Here is a 23,740-nt window from a genome sequence, read left to right as displayed (position 1 = left end):
TCACATTCCCAACACACTCAAAAGTAAATGTTTTTATAAAGCTGTGCACAGTGCTCAGCCTTTGTCCTGGGCCTAATAAGCGCTCATTGCTCAGGAGAAGGAACCTCAGGCCCAACCTCCTACAGGCAGCCTGTAGCAGAGAGACCCTCTGTGAGACTCCTCCATGCCTCAGTCTCCCTGCCAGTACACTAGAGAGAATAAATCTGGGCCATGCCTCTCTGGATCCTCTGAGGAACAGCAGGGTGAGTGCTGGTTGGCTAAACGAAGCCTGCATGGTGGCGGTGCTTCCTGCTTAACCCTAGAAGTCCTCACTTCCCAAAGGCGCCCCCATACTCCCACATTCTCATAGACCATGTCTCCCACTGTGTGCCTCCTACCAGAGGCCACTCTTCCAAAGGCCTGGAGTTCCCACAGTCCATACCCTTCCACATGCCTCCCCACTCTTGTCTTTTTGCACAAAGGGAGATGTGCGATCATCATGGGAGGAGTCGAAGCCCCCAGGGTTTTCCCCTTGGTGTACAAGTTCATGCTGACTCTTTCCTCAGCTGCCTCTCCCAGCAGAACTCCTGCCAGCCACACACCCCTGGGGAGGGATCATCCACCCACAAAAATGAGACCCCCAAACACTGATGGCCTACTGTGGCTAGGAACTCAAATTCAGGTGTAACTTGTCTTCCCTCCCTGGGGAGGAAGAGAGGAGTAGTGGTTGTTCCCTCATTATAGCAGTGAGTGTGGCTCCCGCTACAGCTGTTTTCCATAGACAACAAGCCGAGACAGACTTCTCATGCTCAGGAGCCACAGGGCCTGCAATGGAATCCCAGGGAGGTGGCAGGGCAAAGGGCAGCAAGTGGCCATGGAGTAAAGGAGCATCCAGAGCAGGGCTGGGTTCTTAGGAAAGCACCAAACAGGGTCACTCGGTCCCTCAGTACCCCGGCTCACTTAGTCATTACCCTCCCTTCCCCTCTCCTTGGTCCTTTGGCTGGCTCATCTCAGCTTTCCTGTCCACCAGTTCACACCCACTTACCTCCCAGCCTGTGATAGCCTCTGCTAACAGAGCCTTAATCCTGCTGTGTATGGAGCACAGGCCTGTTGGATGCAGGAATGTGTGCAGAGGTGTGCCTGTGGGTATGCATGCAAGTTCACCTGCTATATGTCTGTACACAAGTGTGTCTGCACAAGCATTTTTGAGAGTGTATACATCCATGCACTCGGAAGAGCATGCATTGTGCATGTGGGCAAGGGCACACCTATGTGTGCACATGGACATGTGTGCACTGATACAGGAGTGAGACCGTGCACACATGTAAAAATGGGTAGGTATGTGCGTGTATATGACATGTGTATACCTTGTGTATGCACTTGTTTGTAAATGTGTGTATGAAGCGTATACAACTCTGACTGTGCACATGTGAACCTGTGATTCATGAGTGGAAAAGTGTGTGAATGCCTGCATGTATACCTGTGTGTGCAATGCATGCAGGTGTGTTCATTTCCCAACTGAAAGCGCCAGGAGCTGGCACGGGGTGGGGACCAGGAGAAGACAAGAGGCTGTAACCAGCTCTTAGTGTGGTTATTCTTGTCATGTTAAAGTCCCCAACAGTGAGGGATTTCCCACAACACACTGATGAGGAAAGGAGGGTGGGGGGAGTGAGAACTGACACCAAGCCTGGCAGCCTCGTCAGACACCTCTGGCTGCACCAGCACCTCCAAAATCCTCTGAAGTGGCTTGAACAGCAGGGTACATGTCCTGCTCACTGGATGCACCACCTGGAGCCTTACTGGCGGAAGATGTCAACTCCCAGTCAGTTACTGCCCTCCTGTTGTGATCAGTGACTGGGGGTTGCCTTTGCTGTCACAGACAGACTGTCTTGAAGGCCACTTGCCTTCTCTTTACTCACATGTGAGTAACGCGAAGCTAAGAGCCAACCTGTAAGGAAGAAACACTGCAGGCAAGACCTACCTAGACCCCAACTGTGCAGCCCAGAGGGTATGACTGAGACACTTGCACGTTTGTCAAGGTCCATGAGGAAAATGGATGCAAGTTGGTACCCCAGGGAGACAAGAGCTTCATTTTTCAGGTCAAGATGGAAGCAGGAATTGGAAGCGCACCGTCTCATGTGGCCTTCAACCTCTTTAACTGTACTCAGGGTTCCAGGGTCCCATCTTTTGCCCCCACCCAGTCCAGCATCTATCCAACCACAGCCTCACTCAAGGACCAGGCATGAGGAAGATCTGAGTGGTCACCAGTGACTCCACGATGACTGGTACAGTTGTCTCTTGCAAGTGTTGTGATCAGGAAGCTGAGGACACTTGAGGGACTTTAAAAACAAGGCCCTGGGGCAGAGATGGTAGGACAAAGAAGGAGCAGAGAGAATGTCAAGTGGGGATGGGGGTGTCCCCACCAGGCCATGAAGAATTGTGGGAGGCCTGGGCCCTTGATGTCATCTTGCACTCTTGGAATGACTTCAGTCAAGCCACAGGATAGCCGGGCAAGTCTCAGGTTTGAAAATTGTCACTCGAGAGACTCAGGAGAGGAACAATTGCGGGCAGCAGGAGGGCAATGCTGTAGGGGTTCACCCCTACATTTTAGGACCTTGAAAGGAGATGACCCAGGTGAGGCAAAGGCACAAGATTCCAAAGAGACCTTTGCATAAAACTACAGGCACAGATTGTGTGGATATGTGTACACACACACACACACACACGCACACACACACACACACACACGACTAGGACCAAGAAGAGATGAGAAGAGAAAGCCACCTTGGAACAGGGCCCATAAACCCTGCACTCTGTCCCTTGGAGTTTGAGGATGATGTAAATACAAACCAGTCCCCACCCAGGCAAGACTGAAAGGAGAAGAATTGGCAGGCTCAAAGACCTATAGACAGTGACAAGAACTCTGAGTACCACAGCAAGGATTTCTGGGAGCCCAGATGAAAGACCAATGCCATGATTGTGCAGAGGCGTGAGTGGGACAGCTAGCTGCAGAAGGCAAGCCAGTCCTTGGTATCACCTCCCAAGTTCCACCTCCTGGGGAACTAGGTCGGTATTCCAGTGCATTGGGTGAAAAATCTGTGTTCTTGGACTCCTGCCCTGTAGGGTCAGACTTGCTGCAATGCTGGGTTTGAGGTCAGCTCTCTGTCCAAGGGTGTCATCACTGCATCTGGTTGTGATCTATACTACCCATGGCATGGGACACTCAGACCCTCCACTAGTGCTCATATTCTCATCTCTTCCTCAGGAGAAGAAAAGACAGAGCCTTGGAACATCAAGGAATGCCAAGCTACTTCCTGGATTTTTTCCAGAAACCCTATGGTGAGATGCCCCAGGGCCTCCTACATAGCCAGATATTTGCTTGTTCAGCAGAACAGTAAAGATGACGGCTCCATAAGCATAAAAAGCTCGGCCCACCAGGCTTGGCTGGGGTCTTTCCTTGCACGTGGAAGAGCCAGACCATAGGTTAGACATCGGGCATTCCAATCTACTCTGAGCTGGTCAGGGATGGCTGTGACCCTGAGGGGCTTTTCACCTCTGTGAGCACAGAATGGGTCCAGCCTGGCTTGGCTGCTGGTGCTGGATACTAAGAGTTGGGGCACTGTGGGTACCAGGTAGATGAGACAGGAAAGGGAGACGCCTTCCATGTCTCTTGTCGCTAGACTCCAGATGTGCCTTCTACCAGGTGGGGTCCCTGTTCCCAGTATGTACCTGTCCTGGGAATGTGCCCTGTCAGGAGATGATTGGCTGCCCAGGAAGGAGGTGCATGTTCAGAGACATGACAGCCCCATCTTAACCATCAAGGCTTGGACTGAAGTGCTGAATGAAGACCAAGTATGTTCACACTGCATCTCGCCCTGGCAACTTTTGGTCTGGTTCCAGTGCTCATGGTGGGTGTGACTCAGTGTCTGAGGTGGGTGTGGTCTAGTGCCCATGTGGGTGTGGCTCAGTGTCTGAGGTGGGTGTGGTCTAGTGCCCGTGGCAGGTGTGGCTCAGTGTCTGAGGTGGGTGAGGCCCAGTGCTCATGGTGGTGGGTGTGGCCCAGGTCTCACCCTGGTGGGATATTTGACAGGGCATTGAAAACTATTCCAGGCTCTGCTCTTGGCTGAGAATGGAGGCAGAGCAGACCAAAGCTAAACTTGGCTTCCTACCAGATCCTCTGTTTTGAGGTAGAGATTTCCCCAGTCTCCCCTCTGGGGCAGGACTGAGCTCAACTCGCTGGGTAAAAGTCACTCAAAACCTCACCAACGACAGCACTCTATCAGCATGCCCCTGGGGGTTTCAGGTCGAGGCAGGTCATACTGAAAGCTGCTCACCCCGTGACCAGTATAAAGGATTCAGGGGTGCAAGACCCCGGGAAAGACTGGCTCTCCTTCCTTGTCTTTCCCTGATACAGCCTTCAGTTCCCTGTCACCACAAGGGACAAACTTACATATGAAGAGAGATGCCAGCTCTGTCCATATCAGGTAGGCACACTGTTCGGAGCCCACCAGACAGGAAATATGAGTGCCCAGTGGCCCCAGCCTCATGCAGGGCCTTGCCTAAGAAGAGCTGTGTGCATGAGTCCGAGCAGAGGCACAAGTGCCCGCACTGCCGTCGACTTCCTGTGCCTCAACTAACTGCAGACGCACTTGTTGGTTGTCTGGCTTCCCACCACGTGGGTGGCCCTGACTTCCGTAAGAACACTCACATGGCTTCTGGGCCACAGAGCCATGGCAGGGCTCCTGTTCAGTGGCATCTTGAAGGGTCCTGTCAGCAGCTCCTGCGCCACCATGTGTCCTGGAGCATGGCCACCAGTTCAGCTTCCCCTATGACGAGATGTACATTCCATCCTCATAGTCCCCTCAGCTCATCAGCACAAAATGGATGCTACCTTCCCGGGTCCCAGGGTGGCACCCTTAGCATGGAGTGTACTTAAGGGGAAATCAGAGGTTTCTTGTACCCCAACACCACTTGCTTAGGCCCCAGCACTCATTTTCAAGCAAAGCTCTGGTGTGAAAAGAACATTTATTTTCACAGTCACCTGGCAAATGACCTGGGCTGGGTCAGTCACAGCTTGGGGAGGTGCTGGCTTTCTCCACATCTCGCCTGTAGTGGGGATAAGAGGAGCCCGGATTCCAAGCCAGGGCCACTCAGGGACCCAAGTGTTGCACATGACCTGCCATCTTTGGAGCTGAGCGTTGCAGAGGCCTCCCTGAAGCCTTCAAAGAGTCCTTGCTGTAGCTGGGTCCTCTGGGTCCTCTGGCTGGGCTGGACGGCGTGATCAATGCGCAGCTACAGCTGGTTGAAGGGGACCAAATCCATCCAACAGCTGATTTGGTTCCATTTTACCAGCTTCAGCAAAGCATTTAGACTTCTCATCGGGTGGCAGGAGTGACTCCAGGAAGAAGGTGGCTCTGTCAAGCAGGTGTCCCGTCCCAGGCCCTCCCCACTCCAAGAACCTATGCAAACTCAAGGGCTTTGGAGCTCTGCAGAGACCAGGTGTGAGGGGACATATGTCTCACAACCTCTGTCTCTCACTCACTATGCACCCACATATACACCAGCACTGCCCAGCATCCTTTCTGGAATATATCCAAGACCACTGAGCCTCTGACCCAGGGACTCCCATAGGGACTTGAAGACTTCACAGTTTACACCTTTGGCCCTGCCTGCACCGCCCAGACGCACTCTCGCTATATCAAGGCAGGGCTGTTTCTCTCAGCCAGCCATGGCCCTGTGACTGGGCTTGGGAGGGGCAAGGGTAGATCAGACACCACACACGACTTTGGGCTGGCAGAAACTGGAATATTCCAGCGCAGACTGGTTTATGTGGCATAAGAGGTGACAGGTCAGAAGAGGCCCAGTGTCCATGTGTTTGTTCTCTAGCGCTGTCAGCCTTGCACTTCACAGTTCTTACTCAGTGACTCAGAAGGTCACATCCCCTTTAAGGAAGCTAGTGTCCAATGACATCCATTCACCAGGATCAAGGACGTGAGGTGAGAGTGTCCTCAGCAGTACAGGGATGTCTTCTCTCTCTCTCTCTCTCTCTCTCTCTCTCTCTCTCTCTCTCTCTCTCTCTCTCTCCTCTCTCTTTCTCTCTCTTCTCTCTTCTCTCTCTCTCTCTCTCTCTCTCTCATCTCTCTCTCTCTCTCTCTCTCTCTCTGTGTGTGTGTGTGTGTGTGTGTGTGTGTGTGTGTGTGTGTGCCCTCAGGAATACCACTCATCCAAGAAGTGTTGGGCAACCCCACAACCTCAGCCTCCCCCAGGTCCCCTCTAGCCTGTGTGCACAGTGGCCTTCTCCAAGCATCCCTGATGCACAACTTCTTCCAGAAAGATCCACCCAGGGATGTCTTGATGTCCCCTGGAGTCATGGGGGGTAGGCTCTGCCTTTCAGCCCACACAGATACAGAGGACCTGCCAGCCACTAGCCTCTGGCTCAGCACGTGCCTCCCCTCTCCTCGCTCCTGTGCAGGACAGGCACCAGGCTCCTAGCCTGGCCCTCCAGCCCCTAGTGAAAATGTCTCAGTCCTTGCTGCTGGCCACATTCATCCCTTTATCTGTGATGTCAGTAGAGCTAATGGAGAGGAAGATTTGACAAGAGGTAGAAGTAGCCCTGAGTCCTTAGCTACCATGTCGAAGACCGAGGAAGGGAACCACAGGTACCGTGGCCTAGCTGCGTTGAGTCCAAATCCCACTCCAGTGCAACTCCACATGGCCAGCCCTTTGGCACAATTTCATTCTGCCAAGGATCAAGGTCACGGGAAAATAGAGCTGGCATTCCCCTGTGAAGGCCCTTTTTTCTGTCCAGATGTCGCCAGCCTGGAGGAATCTCCCCCAAATGGACTGATCTGCCTGAATTCCTTGTGGTATTTTTCTTTTCTTTTCTTTTCTTTCTGAACAACAAAGAAGCTCACACCACACAGCTCCAAACCCTCAAGGGCCCATAACTTCTCCACAAGATCCACCTTCTCCTAGGCCTGAGCATTTGCTTCACCCCAAAATGGCTGTCCTGCCATCTTCCACACTGTCACTTTTGTTCAGCTACCCTGTCCTGTCAGGCACATGACATGAGAGGCTGGCTCCATCGGAGTAGAGAGCATCACTACCACAGCACACCCCCTGCCCAAGCAAGAAGGCAAGCCAGCCAGCAGGGACATGGCAGCCTTGAAGGGCCACCTAGAGCCTTGGTGCCATACCTGGCAGCAAGATTCCCAGCAGTGACTGATGAGTGCAGCATTTGCTAGGACAACAAGGTTGGTCTGGAACCCACAGGCGTGACTTCTTTGGGAATCTTTTCTTTGCTAGGTTTCCAAAGCGAATGGATCAGGACTGTAGTTGTCACACTATTTTGCTGCTGCTGTTGTTGTTTGCTTATTTACTTAGACTTTTGTTTTTGTTGCTTTGTTTGTTTGTTTGCATTTTGTGACCCAAACAGTTAAAAAGATTTTTCAAAAAACATCTGCCGATGGAGTCATCTGAAAGGGAGAAGTACACTCAGCGTTTTCAAGCAGCGACAGATACTAGGCACTGGCATTCACTGCTGAAAACACCAGAAGCCCTGGTTAAAAATCAATGGAAAATTAGATGCCATGAAAATGTGGTACACACTCAATTAGTTCTAATTGGAGCAAATAGCAACAAAGACAACATTTGCAGGCTCACACTCGGGGCTGGCAGTTTCTGGCACAGGCTAGGCCTCATTCTCAGCCCATGAGATTCCATGAACTCATTACACTGAGCAAAACTGCCACCTCGCCAGGAAGCCCTCTTGCATCTGCTAGGAGTTCAAGACCCCTGATGGGTCCTGCTTGTAGGTGGCACAGCAGCCCAGAGAATCAGAAACCTCAGCAGGACTCCTGTTGTCACTCCCAGCTGTCTGTCCCCAAACCTGACCTGTGAGACTGAAAGTGACCTGAGACTCTGGGGCAAAACACTCCAAACTAGAGAGAACTAAGGCTGTCTGAACCTCTCTGGGCCTCAGTTTCCCAACATGGAGCAGGGGTGCAGCAAGCACCTGGGTTTAATGGACTTGTGTCTGAAGGCCAGCTGTACGTGGCCTGTATTCCATTCCTGTCATGACTCCACAGGTGACCACTGGCTATATGGCCAACAAGGACAATGGGAGGGAGGGAGGGTGTTCCTTCATCTAGCAGCCTTAGCCTCACCTCAGGATATCAGGAACAGCAGTTAAAACCGCAGAGCCACCTCCAGGGGCATGCGACACTTGCTCTAACACAGCAGGCAGGATGAGTCCTTCATGAGATCACAACACTTCTCCTTAGGGACAACCAGCTCCTAGTCACATGTGTAACTAGCCACTGCCCGGAGGCCACAGGGTGGGTTGTAGCCTGTAGCCAGAGTTCTCACAGGACCAAGGAACCTGGCTGGGGAGCCTGCATCCTCCCACACCAGCACCTCCAGTTGGGCTTGCGGGGAGTAGCACCCTAGCCAATGGCAGGTTCCTGACCCCTCCATTCCCACCTCAAGAGAATGCCACCAATTCCTGCTTGGCGCTTTCTGTGTTTTCCTTCTGTGGAGCCCGTAAAACTTAAGCACAACTAACCTAGTATTTCTCTATGTAACGATAATGCCCACTAGCAAACCGATTCACCACAAAATTAATATTTAACTTTATATCATGGCTCATCATTAAAATAGATAGCAAGGAATTACAGACAGCACAGTGGGTGTGAGTGGACCTGGCCAGGGCTGCTGCTCAGGAACTTTCTGGAAGTTCTGTTTGAGGATACCAAGTCCCACGGGGCAATCTCCAGAAAAAGCCATAATTGAAAAGCAAGAGGAACTATACCCCACAAACAGCACCGTTTTTTTTTGTTTGTTTTTTTTGGGTTTTTTTTGCATCAGCAGTGCTGACTCAGCCAAACACCACCAAGCCCCATTCAACCCAAATCCATAACTTTTCTGTCTGTTCAAAAAAATGTATTTTTTTTTTCCTCACAACTGATAAAAGTTTAATACAGAGTTGCCTGGGTTTTTAATAAACTTGTCAACAAAGGAGCTTGGCAAATTGATGAGGCCCTTTCCTAGATATAAATTTCACCTGAAATAGACCAGCAGAACAGGGGGCAGGCAGTAGAGGCAGGGGCGGGAGGGGGCACACGACTGTTTTGCTGTTCTTTGCAAAACCAAAAGACAGATTGTGTGTGTGTGTGTGTGTGTGTGTGTGTGTGTGTGTGTGTGTGTGTGTGTGTGTGTGTGTTTCCTATTATCTCAAAGATAGGACTGTAGTAGTAATCACTGATGCTATTTAAAGGAAAAGCTGTAGATAAGAACTTAATCATGGAACCTGGAGGTTAAGGAGAATTTCTGTCCTGGAGGACTGATGTGTTCCAAGATGAGAAAAAAAAAAAATGTGGCTTGTCAACAGAGAGGTCTGCTTAAAGTCTCTGCAGTAGATAGGGCAGGTGGGTCACATCTATGTCCTGTACCCCATCTTCCTGCCGAGACAGACCCTGCAGCTGCCAGAGCTCAGAGCCTGGAACTCAGACACACTGTCAGACAAGCAGCTGGGGCCTTCCATGGGACGCCGTGGGAAGGCCCAGGTAGTGCACAACGCTGTATACTGTCCTCTCATCTCTCATGTTCTTACTCTCCCTATGGCTTGGAGAGGATGCAGAGGCATGGAAGGACGAGGTACCGTCCAGAAGAACATTCTACCCCTCACATAGGGATGTCTTGGGTTGTGAGTCAGACCACTAGAGATTCACTTGCTGAGACAAAAGTGAGCAACGCCGAGTTCTAGAAGAGGAGCCTCAGGGTGCGATTTGGGGAGACCTCAAGGTAGGGTACACAGAACACCCTAACAGCAACGTGGGCCTGCGACAGGACTGAGTCCAAGGCGGTAGGACCAGGATGTCCTCTGAACCAGCTCCAAGAACTGGGACTCTTCCTCTTATTACCCTCCTTCAGTGAGCGAAGCCTGCTCAGTGCCCTTGAGAGGGGAGAAAAAGCCGGTAGGTCCCACCTGGACTCAACAGCCTAGAAAGGGGCACACAAGAAGGGGAAACACATAAAATAGAGCTCGGAGCCACACCCAGGCCACAGCTGCTGTGACTGGGGGCTCTTAGGGGTGGCAGAGCTCAAGAAGACACTCCTGGGCCTCTGCAGGCCCAAGTCACCCAAGTGCCCTCTCCAACAGGACATCTGAGAGTGCAGGCTATTTATACCAGCCATGACATGGACAAGACTGGGGAGACACACACAGCCCTGTGGCCATATCTGGGCATGAGTAAGGGCACACGGGGCTGCCAGGAGGACAGGGTCCAGGTGGCACATCTGTCCTGGATGTCCTTCAGCCTCACAATGTCCCCATGGAACCCCCATGACAGGCTCCAGGACAGCTGCCCTCTCCCCCTCTTGTAGTTAAAAATATTCTGGTTCACTGTCCCACTTACTCTGAGTCTATGCACACATGCACCTGCCCACATGTCTGCCCAGCACCAGTGAGAAGTCACTGTTCTTAGCCTAGCTCCTGGCTTAGCCTCAGGGAAAGGGATCCTTGACTTTCAACCACTTTGTGGAGGACCCTCTTCCCTAAGGAACAGCCCATAACCTCTACTCCCAGCACATCAGCATTAGGGATTCTTCACTGTCCTCTCTCCAGGTGGACAGAGCAGGCCTGGGAGGCCTGTGTGCCACTGCCTTTGTCCCTTCCCATCACCCACAGATGTAACCTGTAGGGCTGTCCCACCTAGAGGACAGCAGACCCACCCCCAGAGCCCCAGGAGGCCTCTTGAAACCCGGAGACGCCGGCCAATTTCATATCTATTACGGTAGCCACGTCACAGAAAGCCCACCCTGCCTGCAGATCTGAGGATCTGCTGTAGGTGGCCTCTCATCTCTGCCCTTGAGACACGCCGCCCTGCATGTGCCTGCAGCTGCAGCTGCACTGCAGCAACCAGCAGCAGCTCTGCAGCAGCCTGCACCATTCCAGCTGCTGTAGCTGCTGCCCCTCCCACACGCTCAGCAGAACCAGCCATCCCAGGGTCACAGCCAGCCTTGAACTGGGAGTGCTGAGAACTCCTCCCTCACTGGACATCCAGCAACCTCCTTAGAGAACCTTCCAAACCCAAACTCTACTTGGCCAGGTCCTGAGCCCAGGAAGGGACAGCCAGCACAACATCTGAGAACTGCCTGTAAGGCCCCTTTGCTCCCTTCCCTGCCTAAAACCCATGCCTGCCCCTTTCCCAGTGTGATTCGCCCAGGACACTGGGGCTGCGGTCGCTGGCCAGGTGAGGACAGTAAATAAGACCGGGGTTCTCTATAAAGCCAGGTGTTCTCACCCTACAGCCTACCTCTACCAGTCCACACCACACTCAAGCTAGCACCCCTGCAACGCCCATCCCAAGAAGGGTGCCCTGGCCATGGACATTAAGCAAGGAGCAGCGCTGCACTGCCTGCCGAGAGTGAGAGAGAGTGAGACCTTCCTTCAGCAATCAGAAGTGCATGGGTGCTGAGTCAGCACAAAGCCTTGCAGAAGGCTGGCTACCCTTTCTGCTAAGGTGGCGGCGATTAACGCAATTGTATACACCTCCCTCACTCCTCCTCGCCAGCGTCTTCGTCATCATGCCCTGGTGCCCTGATCCTGAAGATTACTCAGGCCCCTTCCTTTCTTTTTAAGCTATACCGTTTTGGTGGCGGGGGCGGGGGCAGGGGGGGGGAGTGTGAGATGCAGATCCAAGAGTGTTCACTCCGTTTGACTTGGATTATGGCAGCTAAAATACAATCCTGTAGTCATCTGTCCATGCTTAACAGTGGTTTATTCTTCAATGTTACTCTCCACGTGAGGTCAACAGTTCTGAATGTGGTTGCCGAGGAACCCCGCTAGGGCTTTACCGGCCCAGCACACACACTGAAGTGCTTGAGCCATAAAACGCTTTATCGCACTTGAGGTATGGCATTATTTATATATCTGGAGTCAATATCAGACACCCACCCCCCTTTAGAGAGGTTGGCACAATTTACTTGCCCACCTGGCTACCAAAAAAAAAAAAAAAGATACTTGGTGACACGTGTTCTCTCTCTCTCTCTCTCTCTCTCTCTCTCTCTCTCTCTCTCTCTCTCTCTCTCTCTGACTTAGACACTCATGCGGCTCATGCCATCTGCAGATTGTCCAGTCCTACGTACAAAGTCCCAGATGTAAACCACAGCACTGGACCGTTCAGCTCACTGCATCGTGTCCCTGAACCTAGGAGAACCATGATGCTTGAACCTACTGTTTTCTCAGCAAAGTGCAGGGCCCCCGTGACCACTGTTCCTGGCACAAGTGTCTCCAGCACATTCTGGGAGTTGAAGAGTTCCAAGTGGTGTGTCCCTGTTCCAGTCCACTCAGAAAAGGAAGGCCAGGCCTCTTAACAGCTGCACACTCTTTTGAGTTGCCAACCTGCTAGGTAAGTCCCAGATGGTGTGGTGTCCTCTTTGCTCCACATGGCCTTGTCTGGGATCCCTTATCCCTTTGGCTACATGTCTGGAATGGTACCCAAACTAGGAACATCTATCTGTGTGGGAAACCCTGTCCCAACCTAGCCTGCCTCACCTCTCCTTCCCACGCAAAAATTCAAAGACACCATACAAGACCGTCTTGGCCCAACCACATTGCACGATGGTGTGGAGTCCCACCCCAGGCAGTCCGTCCTGTGAAAACGCATTCACCAGACATCACAAACACACACCTTCACAAGTGTCACTAGAGAATCAGCCCTCACACACACTGGGGATGGGGGGCAGACATTCACGGAGGTGTCCAAGGGCGTTCATTTTTAATTCAGCAGGTGGAGAGCACCGAGGTGATTTATAACCGAAGAGGCTGAGGCTCGCTCCCTGCAAATTCTCTCATTTTACTGCTCAGGCCAACCTAATTCCAAAACACTAAGGCTTTTATTTAAACACCACATCCTGCAATAAAGCTTTAATGTATGACAGACGTATCTGGCGGAAGACAGTGGTGTGCCGTGGCTGCTGGCAGCTTCAGTGGCCACACACTGGCTGTTTACCTCCCTGTGGCCGGGGCTGGAATCAAGGAGGGCATAGATGACCTTCCGGGGTTATGGAGCACTGACCACTCTGGGACCAATGACCAAAAGGGAGGTAGCGCCAAGGGCAAAGCTGCCTTCTCATTGCCACACCCTCTGCACACAAGGATCCAGAGACCAGGAGAGAATGCGGCCTCCAGAAGGAAGGCTCCTTGGCTGTGGAGACCTCTAGCCCCTTATAGTCAAGACCACTCGGGATGGGAGCCACCTGTGAGCTCAGCTCTGTCCCTAGCATTTGGTTTCAGGATGCTCAGCTGCCTGGATCACCTGGCTGCCCAAGCCCCAACACTTAGACCTGACAGAGGGGTCTGCCACTCCCCCCAATCACAGTCCTTCCAAAGGTTATGCTGCAGGACGTAAGGGGACATCTGCCACTCGCAGCTGACCAATACAACTGACAATAGCATCTACACTGTCACATGCTTATGAGAAAGATCCCCCAGGCCCCGTGGAGGAGACGCCTTATGTGGGGATGCTGACTCTAGCCAGATGGAGCCTCTAATCTGAGACCCAGAGATGAAGCCAGGCAGACACTGGTCTCAGGCAGCGGCTTTCTGCTGCGCTCAGAGCCCTTTGGCCCATATCTACCTGAGCAGGGCAAAGGCCTTGGAAAGCTCTTCCCGTCCTGGGACCCAAAGATTGTGAACCCAGCCCTTTTTCCTGGCCAGACCAACTGTCAGCAAAACAGTTAGGACAGGGATCCTAGGTCATACGTGGGCTGTTCAGCAGAAACTTGGCTAGCCTTCCCAACAGAAAGGCTTCAGGTTGAATTTGGAGAGAAAGTGGAATGGAATGAGGCTGAGGCTCTGCTGGGAGGAAGCTGGTGGCAGAACGGGCCTGTAGAGTTGGCAAAATGAAATAGCCTAGGTGCCCAGCGCTGGCTACTGGGCCCAGGGTCCCAGGATGGGCTGCTGCACCTGGTCCCCCCAGGGCCAACTCCTCCACTCAGGCTGGGACAGATTCAGACCCTTGACTCCCTTTATTCTAATCATCATGGGTGGCCAGGTCACTCATGAGTAGAGTTGAGACTATCGGTGGGCATGTGCGAATCAGCACAGCAGGGTTCAGCACAGGGCTCTCCACCTTCCCTCCCCCACTGTGACCTGTGAGCCAGAGACCAAACAAGAGACTCATCCCTCAAAAGCTTTGGCCATGTGGCTACCAAAGTCTCTCCTCTCTTTTCACATCCCACTCTCCGTCCCCCCACCCACCCACCCCACCCCCGCCGGCAAAGCACAGCCTATCAGAACTTGCTGTCTCTCCTAGTGGTCTGAGCAGTCCCTGCCCCACTCCCCGCACCTTTTGTGCTGTAGAGCCCTCCTTCAGGGCACAGCGACAGCCACTTCAACTCCATTCCCAAGCCAAGCTCCCATGCCGCCCCCCAGCCTCACTGGCTCCGCTGGCCCCCCGACTCGGGACCCCAGGACTGCCAGAGGGCTGCCTCCCTCTGCCGCAGTCAGCACACTGAATATTTAATGTCTGACGAGCACTTCCACCTGCTGACACAGGCAAAGTGGCAGAACAATGCCGGCAGGGACACGGATAGTGGACAGTCCCCTTACAGGCGGCCTCCCAAGGCCCTGCCTGGCCAGCTCCCACCCTGAGCAGCCACCCATGGGGCTACCCTTCAGTCTGGCGAGTGAGTTCCTAGCCTGAAATACATACTTCTTTACATTCCATAGCTTAGCAGGTCCATATGGGCATATAAAGAAGTATGTGTCCCAAGCAGGTAGTTCAGCGTGCATAAGAACGTGGCCCCTAGAAGTGGCCCGCCATAAGCTGACCCCATTTGGCATTAAGAAAAAGAAAGAGGATGAATTCCCATCAAGTTCTAAATGTTCAAGTTGCCCCTGCCCCCCCAGGACAGGTCGGAATCCATTCCCCACCCTCCCACTGACTTCTCCGTGGCCGCCCCTCCCAACTCCAAGCCCTCTCTGCCTGTGTCTCAGCCTCTCACACATGTGCACACTTGGTAAAGAAGGCTGGGAGCAGACAGAGCATGCTGGAAAGTCTCAAGAATCTTCTCCCCAACCGTTGCTCATTTTTTTTCCCCTCAATAGAGCAACGGAAGTCCCAGCCCATTCTACCCAACGGAGAGAAGTTGTATCCCAGAGTCTGAGGAACAGCGCTCGACCTCTGGCAACATCTTGCCTCTCCTTCCTGCCCACCTTGTCACCACCAAGGACAGAGAAGATGGGATAAGGAGACAAAGTACAGGCGCAGCTCCACCCATGTGCCATCAGGGACCCAGCACCCCAGACCAAGGACCAGGCGCATCATTTTCCTGGGAACTGAACAGCCCAGCTCCATGAGGACAGCAGTTCCTGGAGTCTCCAGAAATGAATCAGGGGGCTTACCTGGGCAGGTGATAGCTTCCCTGGCAGGGTTCTGAGGAATTCCATTTCCAAAAAACGAGAGTTCCCAGGAGGAGAGAGCTCAGTGAAGGAGAAAGATGGTGATCTTGAACTCCATGTCCCCGCAGTGCCTAGGGGCTACTGAGAGGTGATTTACTGGTGGCCAGCTCTTCAGGGATCAGCCTGGCCTAAGAGCTGATGTCCAGCCAGTGAGGAAGTGTTTCTACTCTGACCATCTTCTTCTTTGGTCCCCTCCACTCTTCTGGACTGTCTATCCTCTTGGTGACCTACGATCACCAACCCAAGCTGCCGCCATCTCTTGCCAGGCAGCATGGCCACCCGAGATGATGGTGAGGAACCATTCCACACGAAAAGTCAGAGGTCACCCTGAAGGGCTTGTCCCGCACCTTATCCACTCAACTTCCATCAGTCCCTGATCAATAGTAGTTTATAGCTAAACAAAAGGTTTTCCTCCTGGACCAGAAGATCCCTGCTGTACCAACTCCTGAGAAAGGTAAAGGCAAATGTGGACAGTGCAAGGGAAATGCTTGAGAAACTTAGTTGCATTTTGTTTCTCCTCAAGTTTTGAGAGCTCTCTGGAAGTAAAGTGAAGGTTCCCGTCCGCCCTACCAACTTCTATACCCAGAGTGAAGTAGAAGGAAATCTGAAAAGGAGAAAGAAGGGCAGGACTTTGAGGTCAGGTCCTCAGTGGTGGAAAGGGAGGCCATTCTTGGACTGAAAGAAAGAGAATTGAGGAGAAGAAAAGAGAGGGGAAGGAGAAGAAAGAGGAAGAGGGAAAGGAAGAAAAGGGAGAGGAGGAAGAGACTCACATACTAGGGGAGCTCGCCATCACCCAAGGTGAGCCTGCAGGTCAGGTGCTGGACCCCTGGAACAGGTGTCCCTGCAGGTGTCTACCTACAGAGAGCTGAAGATGCCCGCAGCAGGAGGAGCTGGACTGGTGCAGACACAGGGGGTCTGGCTGGGCTTGGTCCTGGTGTGGGGCTGCGGGGCAGTCCCAGCGCCTGAAAGAACATCCAGTTCTTCCTTGTCAGCAGGACGACGACATCTGTCTCCCGCATGACCTGACCAGCCCTGTCCCTGTGAGGAAACACCCCAGAGAGAGTCCAGACTCTCCGATTGCTGGGAGGGCCCTATCTCTGCAGAGCCTGCAGCATGCAGAGGTCCCCTGCTTGTAGCAGCTGCAGTCAGACAAAATGGAGAGAGGCACCCTCATGCAGCAGGCATGAGCTACCTAGCAAGGGGCAGAAACTATGCCCGTTTCCCATGTGGCTGCTTGCTAATTTTTCATTTCCACGCCGCCAAGGATAAAAAGAGTAGCCAGTACAGCAGCCTCAGCTTCCAGCTTCTGATGTGGCTGAGCCACTGACCCTGGCCCCCACTCAGGCTCCCGGACAACTCTAAGAACAACCCTCTGCCCCACCTCCCAGGTGACCATATGATGGTGTCTATATATCAAATGGAAAGTTGGGGGAGACCAGAGGAGCAGACATCAACTCAGTCTGAGCCCACATCTTCAGGGGCTTCCCATTCAGAAACAAATGAGAGTCACTTCTCAGAAAGTTTCCCACCTTGACAGAAAAGCAGACCCCCTATGGCAAGCAGAGCTTGTGTCTGGGGCGGGGCTTTGTCCAAAGTCCCTCCAGCTGGAAACACTAGCTCAGCCCTAGCCCCAGCCCCAGCTCCAGCCCCTGGATGCCTGACACAGCACCCTTCTGATCCTGGTAGGGCTGGAAAAGCTTCAGAAATCCGGAGTCCCAGCCCATGGCAGCATTGTCAGCGCTCCACAGAAATCCCCCACCCCTAAGGCACTCATAGTCGTGGCAGCAAGTTCCAAGGTAAGTTTAGCCACAATAGCTATTGCACTTAACTGGTTAATATATTTTCTCAGCTCCCGTGCCAATCCCCCAGAACAGCGGGCGCCATCCACCCTGCCCTCCACCAAGCTTCCAGGGGCGCTGCTTTCTTGCAAAAAGCCGTATGTCAAAGTTCCTGCATGCCGGTTGGACGCGCCCTCCCAACCTTCCCAGCCCTGCCGGCTGCTGGCTCTGCAGTTTTCCAAATGTGGATGATGCTGGGAGCCAAGAGAAAACTCCAGGCACCCCTCGGAGCCACGCGGCACCAGCACCCACAGCACCCACCTCACCGGAGGGCACACCCCCACCACTGCCGATAAGTTTTCAGGGGCTTTCCTAGCTGGTGGGTAGCTGAGGCAGCCAGCTGAGAGGGACTCACCAGGGAGCCCTGGGCGCCCCTCAGGCTGGGCTGGTGACCGCGGCAGCAGTGGTGGCGGGCGCAGGGTCGCGGCTCCCGGGGAGATGCTGCAGCAGCGGCAGCGGTAGCCACCTCCTCCCGGAGCCAATCGCAAATGCAGGGGTGGGGGCGGGCCGGAGCTCCCGTTGCGTCCGCACTTGGTGGGGGGGGGGGAAAGAAGACACCAAGGCACCCCGACTCCGCACCCCTGCCCTTCCCCCAGCCCTCCTGCAGCAGCGCAGACTTAGCAGCAGGGAAATCTTGAGAGAGAAGGAGGAAGAGGGAGAGGGAAGGGGAGGAGAGAGAGAGAGAGAGAGAGAGAGAGAGAGAGAGAGAGAGAGAGAGAGAGAGAGAGAGAGAGAGAGAGAGAGAGAGAGAGAGAGAGCGCTGATGCAGAGTTAAGGAGGCAGAGCCCAGCTGCACACCTTGCCCTGCCAAAGCTGCAGGAAGCTCCTGCACCCTCAGCCCTGGCGGTACCAGGTAGAGGTCAGAGCAGAACAAAAGGGAAAAAGAGAAAGGCCCCGCGGGTATGCACGCTCACACTTGCACGCAGCCCCACAGGTCAAGATTCATGCATGCAGGGGGAGGGGAGGGCAGAGCCCGAATGGGATGGCCTGACCCAACGCTTGTGGGGCAAGGGGCCCCTGGATCAGGAGCGACCTCACCTTGGCAGTTCTTATATACCCCGCCAAACATCCCAAACACGCGGCCCGGCCAAGTGGCCCCCCTCGGGCTGTGCGCCCTGACCATATTTAGTCAAGCAGGGGAAAAAATAGCCTGTCAGCTGGGCCGAGGCTGGCCAGGCAACAGGGAACAGGGTGGGAGCCCCGGCACCATTGACAGCGGTCCTGGGCTGCCCCGTCCCCCTCCCAACCCCTCCCTGACCAGCCTGCCACCGGCTGTCCCTGTCCGAATCCCCCTGCTATTTTTAGCTAGGCCCAGTAGAGAGGTGCCTCCTCCCCAGTGGGCACTGGCCTCACCAGTCCATTCCTCAGAGTGCTCTAGGGAGATTGAAGTTACTCCAGGGAGCCTGGGCCCAGAGAGGGAGATGGATGCCCAGCTGGCCCAGGGCCTCAGTGTCTTCAGGGTGCTGCTTTTTTTGCTAAGAAATAAGGTTGGGTCAAGTGACCACCAGAGCCACCAGTTTTCCTGAGGGTCCTAAGCCAGCCACCGATAATGAGAATTTCAGGTCACCTTGGGCAGCAGACAAGGCCAACTCACTTGTCACTCCTACCTCCTCCAGACCCTGACATCAATAGTGTGTAGCTAGAAGACCCCAAAAATGAGTATGATTGGGAGCGCCTCCATTTTTGTCTCTCACTTGGGTTATATACAAAAGACACAGCTTGGGGACCGTGGCCCCTCTGGGCTGGGACTCAGAGACTAGTAGCCTGGGATTGGCTACTGTCCCCTTAGAGCAGTGACATTGAGCGAGTCTCTAGCACCCTGCAACTGTGAAGTACAAAAATGACAGGCAACTGAGATGACCTGGGAACTGCTGGTGAAAGGCTGAAGCAGGCCCCACAGTGGGTCTGAGGGTTCCTGTGGCACTGCACAGAGCAGGCCATGCAAAGGCTTTCTGCTGGTTTAGAACCCGTTCACAAAGCCCCCTTCTTCCTGTACTTAGGGAAGTGTCCTCTCTGTGCTGGCCAATCTGTGGGGCATGTTTATCTTCCCAGGAGTGACAGGCGAGTAGCCTGCCTCCACCCAGGCCACCCCTTCAGCTTCACTCCCTGGCTCTTGCTCACCAAGAAGGAAAGGACACTCCCCGAGGTCAATCTGCAGAGGCATACCACACAAGAAGAGAAACAAAGACACCACACAGGCTGCCTGTGACCAGGGTCCCAACCAAAGAGGGAGAAGCAGGAAGGAGGATCTCCATTGCTGGCTAAGCTGGGATGGATATAGAACTGTGTGGTGTGCCCAGCGTACTCGGGGCTCGCAGGCCACAGGGCTGCCTCTTTCCCAGGGAAGGTATAGAGAGCAAACTGCCCCAAATCCCCCCTCACCCCCTACAGGACCCAGCCAAAAAAAGAAAAGAAAAGAAAAAGAAAAGAAACTCCTGCAGAGGGAAGGCCTGGGCCCAGTTTCTATAATCTCAGCATTCAGGAGGTAAAGTTGCCAAGAGTGTGAGACCAGCCTGGGCTCCGGTGAATCCCAAGCCAGCAGGAGCTACATAGTAAGACTCTGCCTCAAAATAAATAAATAGGCAAATAAATGAGAACGTATTGTGCCCATGATGACGCGGATGGCTGGGAAGTCCTCCAAAACAGTCCTCCCCAACACACTTACCTCTGAGTCTTCCAATACCTGTTATTTGCTTGGGAAATTAAATGAACAAATGATGGATGAATGAATGACTTACTCAATCAACTAACTGAGCCATTGATCACTAGACAGCTAGGCCCAAGGGCAGGACATGGTGGGGTTGAGGACTCTGGCTAGAATCCTGTTTATGGAGGTTTAACTTGAGTTTGGACAGGCCTTGCATCTTATGGGGGGAGCAGTGCAAATGCCCACAATGGCTCAGCTCAGTCTTATGTCACAGACATTTCCCCACAGATGTGTGGGGTTCTTACAGAGACTGGCCTGTATCTGGGGAACCTTTGGTCACCCACAACTAGGCAAAACCACCCAAGATCCTCTGTGCTCCACCCAGTGAGTTCTCAGGACCAGAAATTCTTTGTTTTGTTTTTGTTTTTCGAGACAGGGTTTCTGTGTGTAGCCTTGCCTGTCCTGGACTTGCTTTGTAGACCAGGCTGGCCTCAAAGTCACAGCAATCCACCTCCCTAGGACCAGAATTTTCATGGATTTTATACCTCAGCAGGGACCAGCCACCAAGTCTGCACAAGCCACCCCTGTCCTCCACCCAGGAGTAGGAGTTGGAACACCCTTGTCACAGGTTGTCCCCAAGCCCACCGACACTGAGGCTAAGCAAGTGTCCTATCTTGTCCACATGGCTCTTAAGAGTGGCGGATACTTCTTATTTCTTCCCTAGGAAGCAGGATGGAGAGGATGCTCCTCCTATCCAAGCTCATATCTTGACACCCCCACCCCATCCCCCACCTGACCATTCCACACCAGTGAAGCCGCTGCAGCCAATAGGCAGCTTCTTCTTAAGCCTGGGCAGGTGCTCTCCTAGGCGCATGTCTGAGCGGGGTCTGCAGCAGCATCCACAGTACCAACAGCACAACCCAGATGTTACTCGCTGATAACCAGGGAGCAAAGCATGGTGTGCTAGCAAAACGGAGTATTATTTTGGTCATAAGAACCGAGGCACTGCTGCATGCCACGTCTCTTAAAAATACGACATGGAGCTGACATCAGGGCCCATGCGCTGTGAGTGTACCAAATGTGGGACTCCTAGGACAGCAAGGTCCAGGGATGGGGGTGGGATGGGGGGAGGTCACCCACAGGAAGTGGGTTTCCTGCAGGTGATGAGATGTTCCAGGGGGAGACAGAGGTGACAGCTGCACAGTACTGGGTGCCATAGATACTGTCCAATGATGGTCTCTTCAAAAACAGTTCTTTTTATCTTTGTTTGTTCTGTTTTTGAGATAGGGTTCTCATGTAGCCCAGACTGCCAGCAAGCTTACTCTGTGTCTGAGGATGACCTTGAACTTCTGACCCTTCTGGTATGCTAGGATTACAGGTATGAGTGCCACCCCGCACCTTGGTGCCTTTACCTTACATTTATTTCTCCTCAGTTGAAAAATAAACAAGCCTAACTCAATGCCTAGCCCACCCCCTCTCCCCACTGACTCCCATTCCTGGGCTCAGGACTGCCCAGACCTGGGCATGGGCACTTGGATCTTCAAGGGCCTAGCGGTAGCTTTCTGGGGGACATCCCCCAGGATGCTGTAAGTGAACTCCATTTTCCTTACTCAGTCCTGTGGAGAGTGGGAGCGTACTGTGCAGTGGACAGACAGCTCACTTCTCCTCAAGAACACTCCAGACCCTCAGACCCCTCTGTGCGGGGTGGTCAATCTTTCTTGTCAACGTGTGGGATTTTGAGCCACTGTGGAAACGTACATTTGAGCATGTCTGTGAGAGCATTTCTAAAGAGGTTTGACTAAAGTAGAAAGGCCCAGACTGAATATACGCAGCACCCGTTCTGTGGGCTTGGGCCCCGTGTGCTGAACAAAAAGGAAAAAGTAAGCTGAGGAGCAACATTCACCCCTCTCGGGTCCTGACCTCGGATGCAGAGGGATCAACCCCATGCTTCTGCCTCCACTGCTCCTCACATGATGGGGTACATCCTCAGACACGAGCCAACAATTACTCCCACGGGTATGCAGCCACAGGAATGAGGCATGACTGAGGTGCTTTGCCTAGCAGGAGGGGTTAATCTGAGGAATTCGAGATGGTCCTGGATCCTCCTTGTAGGGGGCAGAGAGCTAGAAATATGGGACTACACCGCTGGCTCCCATATCAACAGGAATAGGCACCCCTCTAGCCAGGAGTCAGCTGACATTAGGGTTCCTCTTCTAGTCTATAAGAAAGTAACTGAGCATTCAAGCACTAAGTGTATGGCCATGTGTCACAAGCAGTCATAGGACACTGTGCCTTGTGCCTTGTGACTTTCCAGGAAGCCCTCCCAGTGAGCAGAGTCAGAGGCCCACACGGACCCTGCTCTGAGACTCCCCATGGCCTGCACACATGTGCTTTGGGGCCTTCATCTGCAATACCCAACATGTCCCATGCTGAATTCCAAGAGAGCCAGGCAGGAAGCTATGTTCGAAGAACGTCCCTGGGCATAGGAGAGCACCTGTCAAGAAAAGGGACTGATGTGATGATTTCAGGGTACCCCACCCCGTGTCCTGTGGCTATGCCTATGGACTGATTTTCTGTGCTAACCAGGCCTGGGCCTAGGTTGGATGAGGGCAGTGGATCCATAGGCAAGCAAAGCCAGTGGGAAGAAAGCCTGGGCTCCGTGACACCTCTCTGCGAACATTCACACTATACCATCTATAGCTCTGTCCAGGATGGCTAGCTGGTCACCAAAAGCCAGGAATTGAAGCAACTGTGGTGGGCGGAGGGGGGGGGTCACAAACCCTGAAGCATATCAGGGACCTAATGCTGCTAAAGGGCCCCTAAAGATGGGGTCCCTGGTGGTGTTCATTAAGCATGTTTGGCGCGTGTGAAGGACCCCAGGGAACTTTTACGAGTCTCATGAGAACTAAGAGTCTCAAACAGAAGACAGAGCCTACAGCACTGCCCAACATCAACTAACCACTACCTGGTATTTGTGGTATACACTCATAGCATAAAGTGTCTCTGGTGGGAAAGGCTTGTGTGTGCCAGAGTGGCCTATGGAGCAGGATGGAACGCACCTGAGCATGAGACCTCTTCACCATGACACAGGAGCCCACAGCCCCACTGCACCCAGGAGGCTGCCACTGCCAGACTTGGTATACCCACAGGCACACACACACACACACACACACACACATGCATGTACACACTTGCATGCATGCACATACACACACATGCACACGCATGCATGCTCCCTTAACAGCAGAGGGAAAACCTCCCTGGCAGCTAGTAAAGAAAGGCATATTTCACTGCCACAGTGTCAGCAGAGAGCAATCTGTCTCCTGCGATGGGTGCTCAATTCAGTATGGTGGCAGCTCAACCATCAGCGGATTCAGGACGCTTCAGCACACCCTGCCCAAGGGATAACAATTTAGCCCCCAGCCAGACCTCAGCAGCTCCAGGTCAGAACTCAGAACCCAGGACATATAAGAAGCAGCAGGCTGGATAGACTGCAGGTCCTAAGATCCAGGTTGACCCCCTGAGTCTGCAGCCAGGAAGAGCGCCAAAGCCTCCCACTCTCTCCACGCCCCCCCCCCAGCTAAGTGGTGGGACTCAAAATCAACTTTTCCATAAGCCACTAAACGTCCACTGTGGAGGACATACCAACATCCTGGAAGAAGACCTAACACGACAGGTAGGCCAGGCTTCAAAGCACCCTGGAGCCACAGCATCTCCTATTTGGGAGGAGTGGAAACAGGATTGAGATTAGTGTTGGGGATGAAAAGGGAGCACTTCCTGCAGCCCCCACCCCATTATCTGTCATCCTTG

The sequence above is a fragment of the Acomys russatus genome, chromosome 4, assembly GCF_903995435.1.
Source record: "Acomys russatus chromosome 4, mAcoRus1.1, whole genome shotgun sequence".
Taxonomy (NCBI): Eukaryota; Metazoa; Chordata; class Mammalia; order Rodentia; family Muridae; genus Acomys; species Acomys russatus.
This window is presented reverse-complemented; position numbering follows the sequence as displayed.